Source organism: Monodelphis domestica, chromosome 1, assembly GCF_027887165.1.
Source record: "Monodelphis domestica isolate mMonDom1 chromosome 1, mMonDom1.pri, whole genome shotgun sequence".
NCBI lineage: Eukaryota > Metazoa > Chordata > Mammalia > Didelphimorphia > Didelphidae > Monodelphis > Monodelphis domestica.
The window spans coordinates 179,043,221-179,065,734 of NC_077227.1; positions in this window are offsets into that span (position 1 = coordinate 179,043,221).

A 22,514-nucleotide genomic window follows, 5' to 3' on the forward strand; every position below is an offset into this window, starting at 1 on the left:
ATAAGAATAGTTCACATTAATATAATGCTTCACACATGGCATGTGGCTTTTCTCAAAGGATTCTGGGATGTAGGCAGACAATGATAGTATCATCCCCACTTTACAGAGGAGCAAACTGAACTTCTGAGGGGTTAAGTACATATTTATGTAACCCTTACTTGTTTTGCCAAGTACTTTTCTCAAACAACTGTGAAAAAAATAGTGTGTGTATTCTATATGACCCAAAAAGGTTATATGATGTGGTTAACTATATAAAAATAAGTGGCAGAGAAGAAACATGACTGCCAACTTTTGATTAAATATAGCACTTTAAAAAATCACATCTGAGTAAAAACTTATATAAATATCTATGAGCGTACTATTAAAAAACACTCATCTCAGTTATTTCTGTAAGTGAGGTTATATATATGTCTTTACAGTCAGTAAGTACAGTCAGTAAGTATGAGGCACCGACTAGACTATGTGTCTCATGTCTTAGGCACCTAGGTGGCACAATGATATTAGAGCTATAATTAGAGCTATAGTATTAGCTTTGGATTCAGGACGATCTGATACTGCATTCTGCTTAAGATGCTAGTTTTACAACCCTGAATGAACCACTTAATCTCAATGTACTTCATTTTCCTCATCTGTAAAATGGGGAAAATGAATGCTAGTAATGACAATGATGTATCAGCTTCAAACATTCCCTCTAATTATGACTATATTATCAACTAATTATCAATTATCTAATTATCAACTTGATATTCAACCAACTTAATTATCAATCCTGATAGTTTTATTGGCTTTTGAAGACATGGGTGTTTTTTGGGAAACTCTTACCTTCTGTCTTAGAATCAATACTAATTATTGGTTCCAAGACATAAGAACAGTAAGGCATTTGGGGTCAAGTGACTTGTCCAAGGTCCCACAGCTAAGAAGTTTCTGAGGCAAGATTTGAACCCAGGACCTCTTGTCTCTAGACCTGGTGCTCTGTCCACCGAGTCACCTACCTGTCCTGATGTGTGTTGTTTCTATATCTGTTCTCCATGTGAATCATGCCATTCATTTCATCTTTCCATACTCTAGATACCAATTCTACTCTATGCAGATTACTTTCCTCATTATCCTCCCATCTCTTTACAATCATTCAATAATTTGTTCACTCCACTTCAGAATCCTTCTTCTTCCCCATCTGTGACTTTGACCCAGGATCCTGGCAATGGAATTGATCCATTGTGACATGTATCATAAGAAGAAGAATGAAGGGCCAGTTGTCTTCTCAAGCATATTGTTTTGAGTCTCATCAAATCTCTGGGAGTTTACTTGGATCCCACCATGTGTCTACTACCATTAGTAGCTGACTTATATGTGTGTTTGGGGGGTGTGGGAAAGGCATAGGAGCAAGAGGATGTTCAAACCATTTCTCCATTATTTTGTAATCCTTGCAATGCTTTGCTGATGCCATTTATTTGCTACACAAATTTAAAATCTAAGCAAGAATAAGACACCCTGGGTTGGGTACTGTTAAATAGAGTGAGCCACTTGAGAGCAGGGATTGTTCCAGTTCCTTGTAGTTTCAGTGCCTGACATGGTGCCCTGACATAAGAGTTGTTCCAAAGAGATTTCTTATTAGTGGAAAGAAGACCAATTGAGGAATAGGAAGGAAAAGGAATATGTAAGAAATGCAGCAGAAAAGAAAAAAAATCAAAGGGGAAACAGGTGCCCAAATATAAGAGGGAGAAGTGGCAGGTGTGGTATACAGTATGTCAGTCAACAAACATTTATTAAGAACCTACTTAGATACTATTGTAAGCAATGGGCATTCAAAGAAAGACAAAACCCAGCCCATCTTCTAAAGGAGTTCAGTCTAATGGAAGAGATAACATTCAAACAACCATGAACAAAGATATAGACAAGATAAGTTAGAAGTAATCACCAGAGGGAAGACACTAGCACTGAGGGGAATCAGGAAGCATTGGAGAGTCACATGGTGGAGATAGGATGGGAGAGAATTCTAGGGATGAGTTACAGCCAGTGAAAATGTATGGAGTAAGGGCATCTACGTGGTTCAGTGGATAGAGTGCCAGGCCTAGAAACGAGAGGTCCTAGGTTAAATTTGGCTTCAGATACTTACTAGCTGTGTGACCCTGGGCAAGTCACTTAACTCCCACTGCCTAGTTCTTACTATTCTTCTGCCTTGCAACCAATCTTTACTCTTAAGGAAGAAGTTAAGGATTTAAAAAAAAAGGAAATGCATGCAGATAGGAGATGGGGTGCCTTGTTCATCACTGAGGTCAAAGTTGCTGGATCACAGAGTATGTAAGGTGGGAGAAGGGGGTGAATAAAGTATAAAAGGACTGAAAAGATAGGAAGCAGATAGGTTATGAAGGACCTTGGATGTCAAAACAGTGGATTTTATATTTTATCCTAGAAGCAATAGGGAGCTGCTGTAGGTTATTAAATAGAGATGGGAATGAGCATGATGACATAGTCAGGCTTATATTTTAGGAAGAACTATTCGACAGATGAATGGAGAATGGACTAGAGTGGGGAGAGACAAAGCAGGGAGACCTACCAGAAGGTTATTGTAATAGTCCAGGAGTGAGGTAATAAGGTCTTGCAATAGGGCAGTGGTAGTGTCAAAGGAAAGAAAGGAGACAAAAATGGGAAGTATTACTGGGGTGGAATGAATAGGTCTTGGCAACAGATTGGTTATGGAATTTGGGAGAAGCTGTGAAGTTGAGAATGACACATAGGTTGAGAACATGGGTGAATGAAAAATTTTGATGGCTTCAACAATAATAGAGAAGTTAAAAAGAGGAGAGAGTTTGAGGAAGAAAATAGTGAGTTTGGTTTTAGATATGTTGTTTTAGATGTCTTGGTGACATCTTCAAGATGTTTAAGAGGAAATTAGAGATTTGAGACTGAAGGGCAGGAGAGAGGTTAGGGTAGGATGAATAAGTCTGAGAATCTCTATATAATGATAATAATTGAATCCATGAGGTCACCAAGCAAAATAGGGTAAAAGAAGAGAAGAGGTTGGGAGGCTCCCACATTTATTGGGTGGGGCTTGGATGAAGATCAAATAAAGGAGACGGAGAATTAGTCGCACAGGAGACAGAAGAGAACAATATCACAGTAACCTAGATAGAATATAGTATCAAGAAGAAGTGGGTGATTGGCAGTGTCAGAAGGTGAAGAGAGATCAAGAAGGATGATGATTGAGAAAAGGTCATTAGATTTAGACATTAAGCAATCATTTATGACTTTTTAAACATCAGTTGAACAATGAAGTTAGAAGCCCAGGTTCAGAGGGTTAAGTGAGAAAAGTAAATGGAAGTACCCATTACAGGCTGTCTTCTCAAATTTAGCCACAAAAGGGAGTAGCAATATGAGAATGGATCAAATGAAAGCTTTTCAAATGGGAGAAACATTGGCCTGTTTGTAGGCAGTAGAGAAGCAACCAGTAGACAGGGAGAGGTTGAAGATTAATGAGAGAGTAGGGATCTTTGAGAGAGAAATATGCTGGAGGATATGATATGGAATGGTATCCTGTTGAGGGGCTAGCCTTGGAAAAGAGAATAGTTGTCTCTTCCTGTGATAAATATGTGCAGAAGATAGTGGTAGAAGGTATCTGAGTGATATGAAATGAGTGAGAGTGGATAAGCTAGAATTTCAGTGAATGGGCTTAATTTTTTTTTTCTGTGAAATATGAGGCAAACTTTTCAGCTGAGAGGGTGGAACGAGGGGGAGCCATGAGAGGTTTGAGGAGAGATGAAAAGCCACTATAGCGAGTGGGATAGTGAGTTAATTAGGTAGGTGTGAAAGGATTGCCCTTCCAAAGTGAGAACCCAGTTGAGATGATATGATATACATTTGTAGTGGACTAAATTCACATGGTTTCTTGATTTCCTCCAGCTTCATTTAGTAGCAAGTGAGTAAAAGCAAAATCAGATGGTGGCAGTAATCCAAGATTAAAAATTGACAGAGCAAGGATGGTGATAGGACAAGTCAAAGGGATTTGAGAGTTAAACTGGTTCACTGCAGGGTTGAGATGGCAAAGGGAGAAGACTTTAGTCAGTGTATGGGGTGATTGCCGGGGAAAGAACTGAGGCAATGAGGGATTTGAGATTATGGTGAAGATGCAGAATAGAGTTAGGCACTGTAAGGTAGAAGGAAAGATAGAATGATAAGAGATTATGTTCAGATAAGGAATTTCAGAGTTCTTTATGTGTGATGGCAAGTAAAGAGGATGCCTATCTATCTCTGTGTGTAGATTAGATGGGAAGGATGAGTAGGTCATAGGAAATGAGTAAGCCGAGGAACTAGAAGGTTAGAGTATTTGAGGGAGTATCAATATGTATGTTGAAATCCCTTGATATGAAGGCAGGAGTTTTGGAGGAGAGAAAGACTGAGATAGACACTGAATTCATTGAGGAAAGGAGAGGGTTCTATAAAGTCATTAGACAACTAACAACTATAAGATCTCAATTGGATGGTAAATATGGATTGAGTGAACCTTAGAGGAGAGATTACTGAACAATAGAGACTGAAGGAGAGTATGGAAGTGGCAATGGGAAAAAGAGTGTTTTAGTTCTTCCAACTGAACTAATAAGTCAGGGGGCAGGGAATGAATGAAAGTGCAACCAGGACTGGAAAGGACGGCCAGGGAAGCTATTATCAGAAGAAAGCCAGGTTTCAGTGAATGCAAGAAGATGGAAGGAGTAGGAAAGCAAAAGGTTTAAGATGCAAACAAGTTTGTTGTCTATGGAATAGGCATTCCAGAGAGAATATAGAGAGAAGGGTGGATAGCTTTTGAGTTAGATTATGTGGGGGCATAGGTTGTGTTGGGAGCGAGGCAATTAAGCAGTAGGCATTTGGGAATGGAGAAATTTGCACAATGACATCCTAAGTTTTAGAATCACTGAGATGGAGATGATATGATGGGGTGGGAGTTTGTTAATAATTTTAAAATTATTATTTTTATTTTTTAAAGTTGTATGTAGAAACAATTTTTGACAATTGTTTTCTGACATTTTAGGATCTGAATTTTCTCCCTCCCTTTCCCTCTCTCACCAACAGGCTTTCATGTTCCTTATGCCATGAAAAAGACATTTATCACACATATCAGAAAAAACACATGATGGAAATAAAGTGGAAGATAGTATACTTTGATCTGCACTCAGACCTTCTTTGGCTGTGGATAGTATTTTTCATCATGGGTCCCTTGTGGGTATCTTGGGATCTTTCTGGTCTAATAATAGTTTAGTCCTTCACAGTTTATCATCATATAATATTTCTGTTACTGAATACATTGTTTGGGTCCTGCTCACTTCACTTTGCATCAGTTTATACATGTCTTTCCATGTTTTTCTGAACTCGTTCTGTTTGTTATTTCTTATGCTACAATAGTATTCCAAGAGTTTGTTAATCATTGAAGAATGAATTCTGGTAGGTTATCAACATCCTGAGGGTTGGACACCTCTCAGAGAGCAGTGTATATACTTGGAAAACTAGAAAGGGGGAGGGAAGAATATATAGCTACAAAGAGGTAGGCTCAGGCTGGTGAGTTGTGTAGGGTGAACCATGGAGTGACATTTTCTTGCTTTAGGCCACTGAAAAGATTGATGCTTTCTCTTTGGGTGAGAGGTCAAGAAAGTGAATAAGCAATAAAAATAATTATATTAATAATAATAATTATAATGACACATTTTCCCAGGGGCTGTCTATGGCTTTTTTTCTTCTTAAGTTTTACATTTTTTTCCTCATATTACTTGTTGGTATAATTTTCAACAATCATTTTCTGACATTTTGCAATCCATGTTCTCTCATTCCTTCCCACCTTTCCCCCCCTTCCCTAAGATGGCAGGTAATATAATATAGGTTGTTATTATACAATACCTATCTCCATGTTCATTATGTTGTGAAAGAAGACACATGTTGCTTACAGTAGAGAAAAATTCAAGAAGGAAATGAAGTAAAGAATGGCATGCTTCATTCTGCTGCTTTTCGGATAAATGCAGACTACTCACTTTAGTATTTAAAGCCTTTACATTATGGCTCCAACCTACTTTTCCCAATTTAACTTTACATTGTATCCCTTTGCATGTTCTACATGCCAAACTGACCTATTAGCTATTTTTCAAACTCAGAATTCTAATTTTCTTTTCTGTGACTTTGTGCAGGTTGTCTCTCTCGCCTAGAAACTCTCCCTCTTACCTTCTCTAATTATGAGTTTTTAGCTGTCTTCAAAGCTTATCTCATGCCCCATATTTTTGCCAGAGCATTCTTTTAGCTGTCAGTACTCTCTGTCTTTCCTCAAAACTTATTGTGTTCATCTATGTCTTAATATTGTATTCTTCCTCATGGAACAATTACATTTAGGTTTTGACTCAATATGAGAGTTAAAAATATAATATTGTGGTCGCCATTTATAAAATATTAGCCCTAAGTCAAAATGACTATTAGCAGCTTATATTTACAACAAGGTAGAGATAGTGAAAGTGGGAAATATAGGAAGGAGACAAAGCCTAGTCTAGGCTATCAGCTTTAAGTGCTGCTCTGGTGAAGTCCAGCTCGGCTCCCAGGAGGGACTTCCCCAAGTCCTGATCTCCATGTGAATTTCCCAGTAGTCCTCAGCCAGAAGTCCTAGTGATGTCTTTAGCCAGAGTTCCATCAATGCAGAATGACTCTAAGAAAAAGCATGTCTCTTCAGCTCTAATCACTGATGCAGAATCCAAGGGAAGAGTCTCTCCAAAAACTAAGGAAGGAAAGAGTCCTTCCTCCAGCCTGGCCCATCAAAGCAGAGAGAGTGAATCAGTCCTTGGGCTTGGCCTTTTATCTCCTCTTTTCCACATTACTTCCTCTCTCTTCCTCTCTTTACAGGAACCAATTGCTGTCTCCCAATTTGCCTAGCACAGCCCAAGGAGGGGGGGCAGTGCTTGTGGCCTTGGGGGGTATGAACTAGTAAGTGACTTGTAAGCTCTCTTATTTAATGGTTAGCTAGTTACTATGTAGGGGCACTTTAAGTTCTTGATTTGGTTAACTAAAAACAGACAAAGGAAGAGTTAATTCTATCTTCACTCCCCCCTTCCCCCTTAAAAAAAAAAGCAAGCTTCTTGCTGGATAGAACCATTTTCCCTCTTGGCTTTGTATTTCTGGTATTGAGTACAGTGCCTTGAATACATAAATGCTTGTTGAATAAAATGACTAAGTGAATGAATATAGTAGGTAAGTGGGAGAAAGTTGGTCAATGAGACAGCTGCTGGCAACTGGTTATGCAAAATTATCCTTTTTATATAATCATTCTGTGCATTGTTCCTATGTTTTTCTAAAAATAAATGAAACACCATCCCACACAATATACCTCATTATATATTTGATGGTTTGAATGGAACAAAATGATCTGAGCATATTTTGCAAATAAAAGTCTATTTATTACAGAATATGTTTCTGAAAAAACACCCCCAAATAACTTACTATATTACCTTCTCTCTTAACCAGATGCCTATTCATTGATCAGCAAATGTGAAAACCTTGGCCTTACTTTCTCCTGTTTGTGTCTAGACTTTAACCATCCACAACATAGATGCTCCGGGCGAATTTCTGTGATTAGGCAGAAAGCTTTCTGAACCTGCTGCTGAGCCAAGTCAATTCTATAATTTCTCTGATGCCCTGAAAATGTGGGACCATGTGTCCTGCCAATCTAAACCCCACAGAAGGCATTGTTAGCTAAACAATCTAAGGAGCATCTGGCCTTTCACCATTCTATTAACCTACTGCTATTCATTCTCAGCCTCCCAGAGAATGCACTTTGAAGGAGAACCCACAATGTGTGGCACAAAACATTGTATGTCTCCTTGAATGTCAGTCTTTTCTTGCTGAAGCTCAGAAAGGTTAGAAAAGGACCCAGAGATGCTGCTTAGAATACAACAGTTTTTTCTGCCCTTTAAGGTCTTGTTTCTCCAAGCATTTAGGTTAAAGGAATCTTAGGGTTGGAAAAGACCTCAGAGCCCACCTAGTCCAACCCATTTCTAGGTAGTGATTTCCCCTGCTACAACAATGCCAACAAATGGTCATCTGGTTTCTATCTGAAGATTCCCTGTAATATGGACCTTGGCACACTTCAAGGCAGCCCCACTCCACTGCTAGACACCCCTAATTGTAAGGGAGATTTTCTTTTAGAATTGAAGAAGCAGCTGAGATTTTGACAGTATTTAGAACTCCTGTGTCAATTTGTTGTCAGTAAGGATTTATTATATTATTAATTTGTCATAAGCCATTATTTATTAGTTAGTCATTATAATTTATTATTGTAATATGACAGCCAATTGACACAGTGAATAGAGTGCCAGATTTGGAGCCAGGAAGACTGCTCTTCCTGAGTTCAAATCTGTCCTCAGACACTTACTAGCTATGCGACCTTGGGCAAGGCACTTACCCCAGTTTGCCTCAGTTTCCTTATTTGAAAAATGAGCTGTAGAAGGAAATGGCAAATTGCTTTAGTATCTTTGCTGAGAAAACCCTGAATGGGTTCACGAAGTGTTGGACTTGGCTGAAAAATGGCTGAACATCAGTAGAACTTCTATGTCAATTTATTAAGTCACTAAGCACGTATTGCATGCTCCCTCTGTGGCAGCACTGTGCTAAGGGCTTTAAATAGCATTACAAGCAGAAAGAAAGCCATTCCTGCTATCAAGGAGCTTACCTCCTAATTGGGGCTGTGGTGGGGGAAACAATACAGAAGAGGAAGCCAAAAAGAGGTGGAGGAGGGACTTGCTTAGGGACAAGGTGGGGAAAGTCCAGAGAAGAATGAAGACATGGCTGGTCTGGGCACTTCCTTTCAAATCGAGCTGCTAGGAGGAACTGACCAACTGAGGGAGAGGGCCAGCAGGACTATGGAGAATTTTCAGAGTGGGGAGCTTGCTGTGTCATTGTGGAAATGGTCTAGAGAGTAAGGAGTGGAGCCCAGAGAGGCATGAAGCGACTAGTCCTACCGACTGTTTCTACTCATGTAGATGACTCTCTGCTAAGCAGACAAGTCTTAGGGAGCTACCTGAAGCACACAGAGGTTAAATAACATGCCCAGGGAGGGTCACAGTAGCAGAGGTAGGATTTGAACCCAGGTCTTCCAGATTACAAGTCTAGCATTCTCTCCACTATGGGTAGAGGACAGGGACTCAAACCTATGATTTCAGTGATTTGGCTAATTCCCAGATGAGACTATTCCCTCAACTACTACTGGTTGGCACCTCTGCAATGTTGCCTTAAGCACTGAGAGATTTAGTGATGCCAAGTTATCAAACATTTATTAAGTGCCTACTATGTGCCAGATACTGTGTTGTTAAGTGCTGGAGATACAAGGAAGGACAAAAAGATAGTCTTTGGGGGCAGCTGGGTAGCTCAGTGGATTGAGAGCCAGGCCTAGAGATGGGAGGTCCTGGGTTCAAATCTGGCCTTAGACACTTCCCAGCTGTGTGACTGTGGGCAAGTCACTTAACCTCCATTTCCTAGCCCTTACCACTCTTCTGCCTTGGAACTGATACTTAGCATTGATTCCAAGATGGAAGGTAAAGGTTTTTTTTTTCTCCCCCTTTAAAGATAGAGCTTACTCTCAAATGAATTCAGAATTTAGCAGGGGAGATAGCACAAAAACAGTATGTAAAAAAAATGATGATGATGATAATAAAAGCATCTGTATAGCATTTACTCTGCCAGGCACTGTGCTAAGCATTTAATAATTATTAGCATCTTAATTTTACAACAACCTTAGGAGGTAGATGCTATTATTATCTCCATTTTACAGATGAGGAAACTGAGGTAAACCAAGGGCAAGTGACTTGTCCAGGGTCACATAGCTAGCAAGGGTATAAGGTCAGAGTTTAACCCAGGTCTTCCTGACTCTGGTCATATCACTCTATTCATTTCTCCATGTGGCTACCATTAGGTGTACAAAGAAGACATAAACAGTTAATTATTAACATAATCATGCAAGCAGGTGGCACAATGAATATAGTACTGAATTTGAATCAGGAAGCACTGAGTTTGAATCTTACCTTAGATATCTACTAGTTGTGTACCTGCAGGCAAGCCACTTAACTTTTATCTGCCCCAGTTTTCCCATCCATAAAACAAAGAACATGAGTTTTGTAATCCTGGAAAAATACATTAAATAAAATTAAAACAAAAAACAAAGACAATAATATCCCCTGTCTCATAAATTATTGTGATGTGTTTAGTAATGCATCAGTGTAAAGGATTATTATTAAATCATTTTTCCAGAGTCACCTAGCCAGTATGTGTCAGCGGTAGGATTTGATCTCAGGGCTTTTTGACCCTGAGGCTGGCTCCTTTTCTATCATACTTTGCTTCTTCTCTTCTTCCCTGTATTGAACTAAAATCTACCTAAGCTGCAACCTCTATCCATCTGCCCTAGCTCTACCTTCCAGAGCCAAAAAGAACAAGTTTAATCCATCTTACATATGGTAGTGGTCCAAATACTAGATAACACCCCTTCCCCTCCTCCCTTCTAAGTCTTTTTTTTCCTCCAGGCTGAACAGCATTCTGTTACTAGTCTGGAAAATGATTTATATCGGTGTCTTGGATTGCTTTTCAGATTAGACCACTTCTGCAGGGCTGCTATCATCTGTTCCTGTGAATAACCCAGTTGAGGATCAATGGAATGCCAAGTTATAATTAATTGAGGGAATAGGAGCTATGGAGATAGGGGGGTGAGTGGGGATGAGGAGCGAGCAAAGTGAAATGAAAGAACCCTATTTGGTAGTGCTGGTTTTGTACAAAGGTAGAGTGGTTAGTTGGTGTCATTTGAGGGAACACGCCTTTCTGCTCAGCAATCTCCCATATTGGCCCGAATTATAATAGCTCTTCGCATTTATATGGAGTTTAAAAGTTTTTCCAAAGTACCTTCTTTACAACCCCCCTCATGGAGGAGATTGCTCGATATTTTGTCTGTGTGTTCACTCCGGGTATAAATGCTCCCTCTGCCAATGCTGGTCCCAATCATCTCAACATAATTTATAGACAGAATTTTCTGAGGCTCTAAGAGATTGTTGCCTTGCCCACAATCATATGTATTATAAGTTTAAAAGGTAGAATTGATTTTCCTGATTCAAAATGTTGCACTCATCTATTGTGCATTCTCTTGTGAGGTAGGAAGTACAATTTTCATTCACTTTAAAATTGTATAGTTGGGGAAACTAAGATTGAGAGATATTTAGACTTATATGTGGTCACAAAACTGGTAAGTTAGAGCCAAGGAATGAATCTGGATCTCAGGACATCAAGGCTGAAGTCATCTCTACTATACTATGTCACCTCGACAAGTAAAAACATGGAAATATGGATATTAAGAGAAGGACTAAGGTGGATTGATGATGACAACCACCTAGGAAGCTGTTCACTTCCCTTCTCTGGGTCAGTGCGTAAAGAAGTCTTAGAAACTATATTGTATGAAAAACATTAACTATTTTTATTTCTAGATTGAGGTAAAGACTGAGGATTAAACAAGGTGGCCCTGACACTAAGGGGAACTAGAGCACCAACTCACAGAATCTCAGTTCCCCTCCCTTCAAGGCTACTCTACCAGCTGCCTGTTCTAGCTCTTCCCACAAAAACCCTCACTGCTCTAACGGGCTATTACCCTAAGTCGGTCATTTGATTATCTTTCTTAGAAGTTGTCTCCAATCTGCTAAAAATGGATTCAAATTGGCTAAGTTCACCCAAAGTGGATCTGAACCCTGAGGAAAATCCTCAGAGTCCACAGACAAGATTTTTCCAGGCAAAACCTTTAGGGTAAGTTGTTAACACATAGCAGGTAAAGTTATATCTTCTTAGGATGCATTTCAGTTTATCAGGAACCTCCAAACTTCCTCAAAACAGGTTAGACTCTTCCCTTGGACTCTGCATCAGTAAGCACAGCTGAAGAGACACGCTTTTCCTTGGAGTCATTCTGCGTTGGTGGAACTCTGGCTGAAGATACCTCCAGGACTTCTGGCCGAGGACTACCAGGAAATCCACATAGAGGTCGGGATGATATTGCTCTGGTCCTTTCAGAAAACTTCACTCATTTTGAAAAAAAATCTTAATAGAATTCTACATCTAGTAGGGATGTTTGAGGTCGTGTGATTAACCCCTTCATTTTACATCTGAAAAAACGGATGTCTTGAGATCTGAAGTGATTTGTCCAATGTCATCCCAGATTATAGATAGCAGAGTCCTAGAACCCAGGTCCAATTGCAACTAGATATTGGATACAGCCATGCCTAGAGTCAGGAAGATCTAAGTCTGACAGCAGGAGTGATGGCTCTCCACAGTTTTAAGCTTAGATCTTCCTGACTCTAGGCACGACTGTGCCAACCCCTGTGCCATGGCAGAGCACTGTGTGATGCTTGATGTGTGCCTGAGCATGCAGTGCCTCTCATCCATTATTGGACTGAACCGTCACACTTAGACAGAAGGACCCTCCCCTCTGAGAGACCATTGGATCAGTTCTCAAAGTAAAACCAGCCTTAGAAGCTTACCATCTGTGTGACCCTGGACAAGTCACTTTAACCCTATTTGCATTGGTTTCCTTAGCTAGAGAAGGAAATGGCAAATTACTGCAGAATCTTTTCCAAGAAAACTTCAGATGGGGTCATGAAAAGTTGGTTGCTACTGGAATGCCTGAATAACAAAGTTCAATGCTTTATTCACATTCTTACTAAATATAAGGCGAGAGGAATAGAAGAGGAAACTATGTTATTGCTTTTTAAAGAAAATGTACAGAAACTGTTGCCTGGGCCCTAATTCAGCCTTTTTTGGGAAATCTTCAACTAGACTGTTCCAACAGTTTTCTAGTTAGCCAAAATAAATCCTACTATGGTCTTAATTATTATAATTTTTAGTAGACTTTAATAAAAATAAAGTATATTCAATAAATATTATTTTCCTAGAAAATATGACATTCTTCCATATTTCCTCGCAAACCTCCATTTTTGGTCAGACTCTACAAGTGACTTAAACTTTGATACTTTGAGAGCTAGCATGGTATAGCTTAAAAAGTGCTAGATGTGGTGGAAGAAAACAAATATTTATTAAGTACCTACTATGTACTGGGACAGGTACTATGCTATGTACTTTGTAAAATCAAATATTTGTATTTTTTAATTTAAATATGAATATAAAAATATTATTAACTCATTTAACAACCCTTGGATGGAGGTGCCATTATCATACCCATTTTGTAGCTGAGAAAACTGAGATTTACAGGGGATAGGTGACTATCTTATGGTATAGTAAGTGTCTGAAGCTTTACTTTGAACTCAGATCTCTCTGATTCCAGCCTCGGTGCTTTTTCCATTGTACTGTTTAGCCAGCTGAAGTCAGAAGATCTGGGTAATGAATCATGCCTCTGACAATTTCTATGGGCAAATTATTTAAGCTTTTGGAGCCTCAGTTTCCTAATCTGTATGATACCTATAGTAGCTACCTCACTAGGTATTATAAGTCATATGAGATAATGTATATATAAAGAGCTCTGCAAACTTTACCATGCTATGTAAATGTCAGTTGTTATTATACTTCCTTTGAAAGTGCCATTATCTTGGTGGCTGGTTATTGCCTCCAGGGTTTCAGATGATAACCCTCCTGTAACTCTGAAATTCTTATTCCCATCTCTCCATAAATTATCTACCCAAGTATGCTTGCCTTGGGACCTTTTAACTTTTCATGGAGACCAGTACAGCATCAGGCTGCCCAGTTGTTATCCTTCACTCTCACTACAAATAATTTTGTTGTTGTTCAGTTGTTTCTCAGTCTTATTTCACTCATGATGATCCCAATTGGGGTATACTGTAGTTGTTTGCCATTCCTTGCTCCAGTTCATTTTACAGATGAGGATACGGAGGCAAATAGGGCTAAATGTCTTGTCAAGGGTCTGAACTAGTAAGTGTCTGAAGACAGATTTGAACTCAGGAAATTTAGTTTTCCCTGACTTTAGACTTGGCATGCTATCCACTGCTCCACAAAGCTGCCTAATTGCGAAGATCGAAATATCTAAAATATATCAGTACTAAAATACACAGCACCCTTTGGGATAGTTTAGGGGCAGGGAAGATGAATTTAAGAGAAAAAGTATGGACTGTATCTTGTTAATAACCATTACCCATAGGTATATAGTAAAGGTTTATAAAACAATTTCTTCAATGTCAATTTGTATCTGCATTTTACAGATGGAGAACACTGATACAGAGGTAAAATGACTTCCTACACAGCTAATAGGTATCAGAATCAAGATTCAGACTTTAAACTCAAACTTTAAACTTAGACTTTAAAGCTTTTTTGGGAACACTTATGGTTTAAGGGTGTAAAAATTAAATTTAGTCTCTATTAATAAAAGTATTATATTTTATGAGATTTATTAAGGATTATTAGAAATCAAGGAATAAAGAAAATACAAAATAAGAAAACCACGTGCCTAGGACTGATTGGCCCATTCAGAGTGTCTGCGCTTAGCTTATTTACTACATCATTGCAATGGCCTAGAGAGTGTGTGTGAGGCAGAGAGCTAGTTAAATACTCATTGTGATCTTGCCCAGGTGGAGATTTGGGTGAGATTATAGGGAATTCTGGGAAATACCAAGGACTTCTGGTGATCGAAGTCTAGTGTTCAAATCTCCATTTTACAAGGGTCATAACTTATCTAGCCCATGGAAAATTTGAGGAGTCTTATGCCAATTCTCATTTCCACTCCCACTGATAATTTGGATCTATCCCTCTTCTTTAAGCTTCCAGTAATATGGATCAGGGGTGATTCTTGAATGTTATTTTTTTGGACCCCATTGGTGCACTTCTCCCTAAAATTACTCAGAAAGATTAGTCAGCCAGCATTAAATAGCTTTTAGAAAGGAATACTGAAGAGCAGTTGGCAAAGCATTTCCCCACAATTAGAGACAGTATTGGGGAAAATAGGCTCAAGCTTAGAGAACACACATAGCAAAGAGGTGACTCAGGGTTATAGACTTTTGGAGGTCCTTCCCACTAATTCATAGGGTTCTTAAGAAGTTTTACTGAGCATAGTAAAATTTTTTTGTCTCTATGTTAAGGGTTAAGTTTTAGGGTTGGGACTGAATATATTATATTAGTGGTCACCAGGGATTTAAATTCAATCCCAATGAAATACTCAAGTCAGTATGAGATTTTATGGTAGTTTATTTACAATAGAAGGATGAAATTAAGGAGAAGGAGAAGAGGAAAAGGGTAGAAGATCTGCTCCAGCCTGGCCTAGGCCAAGTGGAGTTCGGAGGCCTCAGCCAAGGGGTCTTCTGAGAAGATTAAATCTAGCTCAGCTTCCAGCCGCCGGGCCTCCTCCAAGATGAGGGACCTCCTTCAGAAGGTTAAGGGAAAGGGGAGTCAGCCTTCTCACTCACTAAGTCCGATTCAGGGAAATTGCCTCACCTAAACCATGCTACAGAACTCCTCCCCATAAACTCCAATGCTAAGACTGCCAAAGCCACAAGCACACCAAACCTGCCAAAAGCTCCCAATGCTGCTGAGAGCCCGCTCACAGGAAATGATGCAAAATATATAGGCAGCTCCTTATATCACTTCCTGTGTCTCACATGTATCAATGGTGGCTTAAGCTTGGCTTAGGACAGCTCAGGGAGTCAGTCTGTTGTTTCTGATTTGTCACTTGCTAGCACATGCCGGTCATAGGCCATCCTCCCCTACAGTTAATCCTTAAGTGGGGGTGTATACATTCTTGGTTGCTAGAATTCTAAAGACTAAGCAGGGTGGAGTAAAACTAAAATTCACACTTAATAGAGACAAGGTTGATTTTCAGATGTAGCTAGGATACTGTTGAAAAGAAAGGAAGTCCAAAATCCTGTGAACTTTTAAAAAGCTTAGATATTTGTCACATTCTTCTCAGGTGGAAGGATTGCATTGAGGATAAAGAGTTGGGCTTGGAGTCAGGAAGACCTGAGTTCAAATCTGACCTGAGATCCTTACTGCTGTGTGACCTCTGAGCAATTCCCATAACTTCTTTTTTGCCTCATTTTCCTCAAATGCAAAATGGGGATAATAATAGCAAATACCCCACAAGGTGGTTATGAGGGCCAAATAAGATAATATTTGAAACGTGTTTATACCTGGCACATAGTAAACTGGCACATAGTAAGTTCTCTATGTATAAATGTCTATCCCTCTTTCTCCACCCCACCCAACTCCATATAGTTCTTTTTCAAGGGTCCTAGAAAGCTATACTTGCTCCAACTTCTAGAATGCATGAGCTTCTAACTAGTTTGATAATTTGTAGAAGATCCTTTGGGGATGGGGAGAGGGTGACCAAATTTCCTCACTCCATTTGAACACAATTCTTATGCAAAGTAAATAAAGTTTCAAGGACTTTCCCCACACTTAGCCCAAGACTAAAAGGGAAAATGATTGATTGGGCATCTTGCCCCTTGTCACAGTAGGGTGGAGTTGGGTAAATCAAATCACCACACCCTAACATAGTCCAACCCCTTTATTTTCCAGATGAGGAAACTAAGACCTAGAGAGGTTAAGTAACTTATATAGATTGTAAGAATCCAAGCTTTGATTTGAACCCAATTCCCCTGATTCCAACTCTATTGCTCTTTTTCCATCACATAGCTTCTCTCAAGCAGAGAGTAGTTCCACAAGTCAGTTGGAATATGGCTTTTTCAATAATGACACATTTTGTAATTGTTCCCCCATTGCACCCATCATCCGTCCCCCCAAATGATCAACATCCACATCATTAAGCATTTGGTATAATTGGAATGGAGCTAAACACAAATGTCTGTTTCTTAGACAATAAACATTTCTACTTTGCCTTAATGTTTATTGTGACTGATAGTTATAATTACCTAGTGACTGAATGAAGCTCGTCAACATGTTATTTAAAAAAGGCCTGGCTCCCTGGATGTGCTGCTGGATGCCAAGTTTGGACCCAAAGGATGTATTTTTCAAGTGGTCTTATTATAATGTCCTCTTTGTAACCTCAGTGATGTGTGGGAAGCCTGGGAACAGCTGCTCTGTTGTAACTCTAATTATGAGGGTGAAATTAGGCATTTTGACTCTGTATCAGGAAGGAAGACCTGAGGGGACCTCAATAGAGTTGCCTGTTTTCCATTTACTTTTACAAAATTCAAAGGGAAAAAAAGACATCTCAGAGATGGAAGTGGCCTCAGCAGTCATTGAGGCCAATTTGAACATAAACAAGGATCACTTCTGTAATATAGCTAAAGAAGTAGTCATTTAGCCTTTGCCTTTAGAACTCTAGCAAGGGTGAACTCCAAATCTTCCAAGATGGCCCATTTCATTTTGGGGTAATAAATGTCCCTCATCTCTAGTCTAAATTTGCTTCCTTGCAACTTCTAATCATCATATTACCTTTATCCAGATGACCCCAAAAACTACATAATTAACCCTAATTTGTCCTCAAAACATTGGTTCTATTTCCTTAATTAATTAAAGGAACAATTACGAAGCATCTACTATATCTAAGTCACTGTGCTAGGTACTGGGGATTAAAAGAAAAAAATGAAGTTTTGTGAAAGTTTCATTAAAGTATGAACTTAGTTTTCTGTATTATCACCTGTCTATTGGACATCTTATGATGGCTTCTGGGAAACTAAGACTAAAGATGTTCAAAATAGAATTAATTATCTTCCCTTTCTCTTTTTACCTCATCCTATTCTAAACTTCCATATTTCTGTTGATGATATTAACCTCCTTTTAGTAATAATATTAATTGTGAACATGATCATTTCATTTGATCCTCACAAAAAAACCTGGGAAATAACATGTTGTTATTTTCATTTTACAGATGAGGAAACTGAGGCAAACAGAGGTTAAAGGATATCCGCAACCTAAGAGTTATCTTTGACTCTTATCTCTTGGCCACTATTCTTTTTATTTTTTATTTATTTTTTACTTTATTACTTTTTTGAAAATTTTATTTAGTTAATTTAGAACATTATTCCTTGGTTACAAGAATTATATTCTTTCCCTCCCTCCCCTCCCCCCACCCCTTCTTGTAACCAACGCATCAATTCCACTGGGTTTTACATGTGTTCTTAATCAGAACCTATTTCCATGTTGTTGATATTTGCACTAGGATCATCATTTAGAGTCTACATCCCCCACCATAGCCCCTTTGACCCATGTAATCAAGCAGTTGTTTTTCTTCAGTGTTTCTACTCTCACAGTTTTTCCTCTGGATGTGGATAGTGTTCTTTCTCATAGATCCCTCCGGGTTGTTCAGGATCACTGCATTTCAACTAATGGAGAAGTCCATTACATTCAATTATACCACAGTGTATCGGTCTCTGTTTACAATGTGCTCCTGGTTCTGCTCCTTTTGCTCTGCATCAGTTCCTGGAGGTTGTTCCAGTCCCCATGGAATTCTTCCATTTTATTATTCCTTTGAGCGCAATAGTATTCCATCACCAACATATACCACAATTTGTTCAGCCATTCCTCAATTGAAGGGCATCCCTTCATTTTCCAATTTTTTGCCACCACAAAGAGCATAGCTATGAATATTCTTGTACAAGTCTTTTTCCTTATTATCTCTTTGGGGTATAAACCCAGCAATGCTATGGCTGGATCAAAGGGCAGACAGTCTTTTAGTGCTTGGCCACTATTCTTAATAAATTGCCAAGTCTTGTTAATTATACTTTCATGGCATCTCTTGCATCCATCCCCTTCTTTAAAAAATTTTTTTTTTTAATTTATAAAACCCTTACCTTCTGTCTTGGAGCCAATACTGTGTATTGGCTCCAAGGAAGAAGAGTGGTAAGGGCTAGGCAATGGGGGTTAAGTGACTTGCCCAGGATCAGACATCTGGGAAGTGTCTGAGGCCAGATTTGAACTCAGGACCTCCTGTCTCTAGACCTGACTCTCAATCCACTGAGCTACCCAGCTGCCCCATCTATCCCCTTCTTGTAGAAAAGCAATTAGCTTTAAAATTTTTGTTCTCATTGCTTTGTTCTATCATGGGATCACTATTTGCAAGGATAAGAGGAAATGAAGCTACAGTGGCCCAAAATGAAACAAGAACATAATGTGACCCCAAGTCCATACAGGCATCCTGGTGAAGCAGGAAGAACACTATTCCCACCCCTCATAAGAGATGGGAGTTGAGTCTAAAACTCCAAGAACCAATAAGCTTTATATCTGAGGATGTTCCTAGAAACCTCCACTGTGACTTCTCATTCAGTTCAGTGACACAAAGGGAAGTGAAAGTTTATTCAAAGAATAGAGCAACAACAAAAAAGTCAAAAGTAAAAAAAAATTTAAAAAACGTCAAAAATCAACATGACTGAGGGATGGGTATCTGACAAGTTAGGCATGCTCTTAGTGCTGGCCTCAGAATGCAACTCAGGATCAGGTCAATGGAAGACAGGAGAAATGGCAGTGGAAAGTCAAGTCAAAAGATGCCTTTCAGGAAGTAAGATGAAATAAAATCAATTGATTATTGCTATAGTTTTTGAGACCAATGTGGATATTCAAGGGAGGTGAAGATATCATGCTGCCTCTCAGAGTCCTACGATAGTCATTAGATGAGATTTTATCCGCTATCCCCATTCCTTTCTCCCATCTTTCTAGTGAAGTAAAAGACTTTAGAAAACCTTGTCAACTTCAGGTTTGCAATCTAGTTTGGATTACTTCCTGGTAAATTGCAATAAATCTTGTTTTCATGTGTATTGATATCCCTGTATAATAACCTTTATAGCTCTCTTCTTTCTCTAGCCTCAAGATGGCTTAATGTTCTTTGAAGAAATATGAAACCCATAGTTCAAGGTTTATTCATCGAGTAGACCTCAGAGCGTTTTCAGGGAGATTCCCAAGTTGGTGACTACTGTTATGCTCTTTTTAAAAAATAGGATTCACATGGAGGAGAGCCAAATGACCAGTTTCAGTGCCCTTGCCACTACCTTGCTGGAAGACCTCATACTCTTTCCCTGACTCTGATTTTCTCTAAGTTTAAAGGAGATAAAAAGGAAAACATTTTACAGGAATTTCCTGTCTTAGGTCACATTTACACTCTCCCATTTTTCTGGAATTCAAATTATCTCAGGTCCCCAGAACTCATCTTTCTCTATTATGACCCATGATCAGCCCCAGTCACTTCTGGGATTAAGCGTTAACCTCATATTTTATAGATCACACTTAGCTTTGGAATTCCTCCTTTTATGATGATGTCACTTAGAGCAGTAACTCTTTAGTAGCAGGGCATCGTTTAAATTATCCAGGTTGGGTGGTAACATTGAGATTGAGTTAAAGGCAAATAATAGATAGCTTAGTGTAACCCAGAATTCTCTTTCCCAGACAATAACAAAGGATAATAGGTTTATAATATTTAGAGGTGGAAGAGATTTCAGATATAGTATAGTTCAACTCCCTCCATTTTTATGTTAATAATTGCAATTCTTTTACATGTAGAATTTTATTAAATGTGGATTTCATAAATTGCAAATCATAATGGGATTGAAATTAGGTTTTGATGTGTTTCTAATTTAATCATTTGGATTAAAATGATACCAGTGTCACATTGCACAAGGTATCATTAATGGGGAAAGGGAGTTCTGCCTGTTCAGAGTAGTTATATAATTTGATAGTTTATGTTATGGATTTCCTAATGCACCCACCATGGACTATTAAAATGGGAGAGGCCAAGCATTGAATAATTCAGACTCTTGTATCCAAAATGCAGTGGATTTTGTTGAGGATATGAACTAACAAGCCATATAACCCTTGGGAATTCTTTGTGCATTCATTCATTCATTCATCAAATATTTCTAGAAAAATCAGAAAAACGAGTTCATGTTTAGAAGTATTTTCTGTGATTAAATACATTACCATATCAGAATGAACAGTGGCCTAGGAGTCAGGAGATTCATGTTCTAGTCTTGATTCTGCCATTTATTGTCTGTGTGAGCTTGAGAAAGTCACAAGTTCTTCAGGCCTCGTTTTCTCATCTGTAAAAAAAAGAAAGTTGAAACAAATGACCTCTGTGAACTCTTCAAGGTTTCAATTTCTACCATTTCTATAGTTTGCTGGCCTACCTAAATATACTATATAATGTTTCAAATCAAGTAATCAACAATTTATTAAACAGCAACTGTGATCTAGGCACTGTACTAGTCACTGGATATGTAAAAAATAAAAGGAAAATGGTCCTTGCCCTCAAAGAGCTTATATTCTAATGGGGGAGACACCATGTACACATTGAGTGTATAATGCATGTATAAAACACATACCTTGTATTAAAGCAAAGTAATCTTGGAGGAGAAAGTATAAACATCTAGTCAGGATCAGAAAAGACTTCCTGAAGAAAGTAAGTGAGATGATCTGAGTCATTTTTAAAAAAACAATTTGTTTGTTACATTAAAATCCCCAGGTTTCTAAAATTAAAATCCTTCCTCCTTCCCCTCCCTGCACTAGAGAAGGCATCATCTGACCAAAAAAAAATGTATATATAAACTATATTTTTCATGTTTCAATTTATTAAAATTTTCTCTGGAGGCAAACATTCACAAATTATTCTTCAACCATTCCTGTTGCTGTATATAATGTTCTCTTGGTTCTTCTTATTTTATTTTTCATCATTTCATATAGGTCTTTCCATGTTTTTTTTTAATTCTCCTCCTCCTCATTTCTTATTGTGCAGCAGTATTTCATGAACCAAGTCTTAAAGGGATCCAGGGATTCCAAGCAGAGGAGGGAAGGAGAGAGCAATCTACACGTGGGGGAGATAACCTTTTAAATTTCAATGGTTATATGAATCTTAAAAAAATGCCTGGGATTTGTTTGTCACTCATACCTCAAAGCCATTTGAACCTCATTATGTTGGTAGTACATACATATGGCTCATATGTAGATTGTACAATCCTTTTATCCACATTTTATAGATGAGGCTGAGTCTCTTTCCCAAGATAATATACATTGTTAGTGGCAGAGAAAGGAGAATACATTTCTTGATCTCAGCCAAATGCCGTGAATGTCCATTTAGTTCAAAATCAATGATTAGATAACTACCACCCTTTACCAAGAGTTTACCTTGGAGTTGATCTAGCAGGAATGTTTATACATTCTATGTAGTGCTCATAAAGGTCTCGGATGGGGGAGGAATCAAAGACAATAGCCTGAGTATGGAAGTATGATCTTTAGGAGGAAATTACACCCATTGGCTGGGGGAAAGGACAGTTTTTGTGTCACTGGCAGCTCTTTTCCCCAATCAGCAGGACATCTCCTGGGTACCATTAAGACTAGAGAGCAGAGGAGGAGGAGGAGGGAGAGATTTTCGTCTTGGCAGGTACACTAACTTGGAAGGACCCAGTATGAACAGTCTAGGTTGGATAACTATAGTGCTCTTTTGGCAGGAAAGGGATAAGGCCAAGAGTTGATGTGATGAAAGGATTTTGAGCAGTTGAAAGGTATGGGGTGGAGGGCAGTTTATTCTGCTTTAACTTTGATCCCACAGAGATGGACAAGAGAGCATGGAT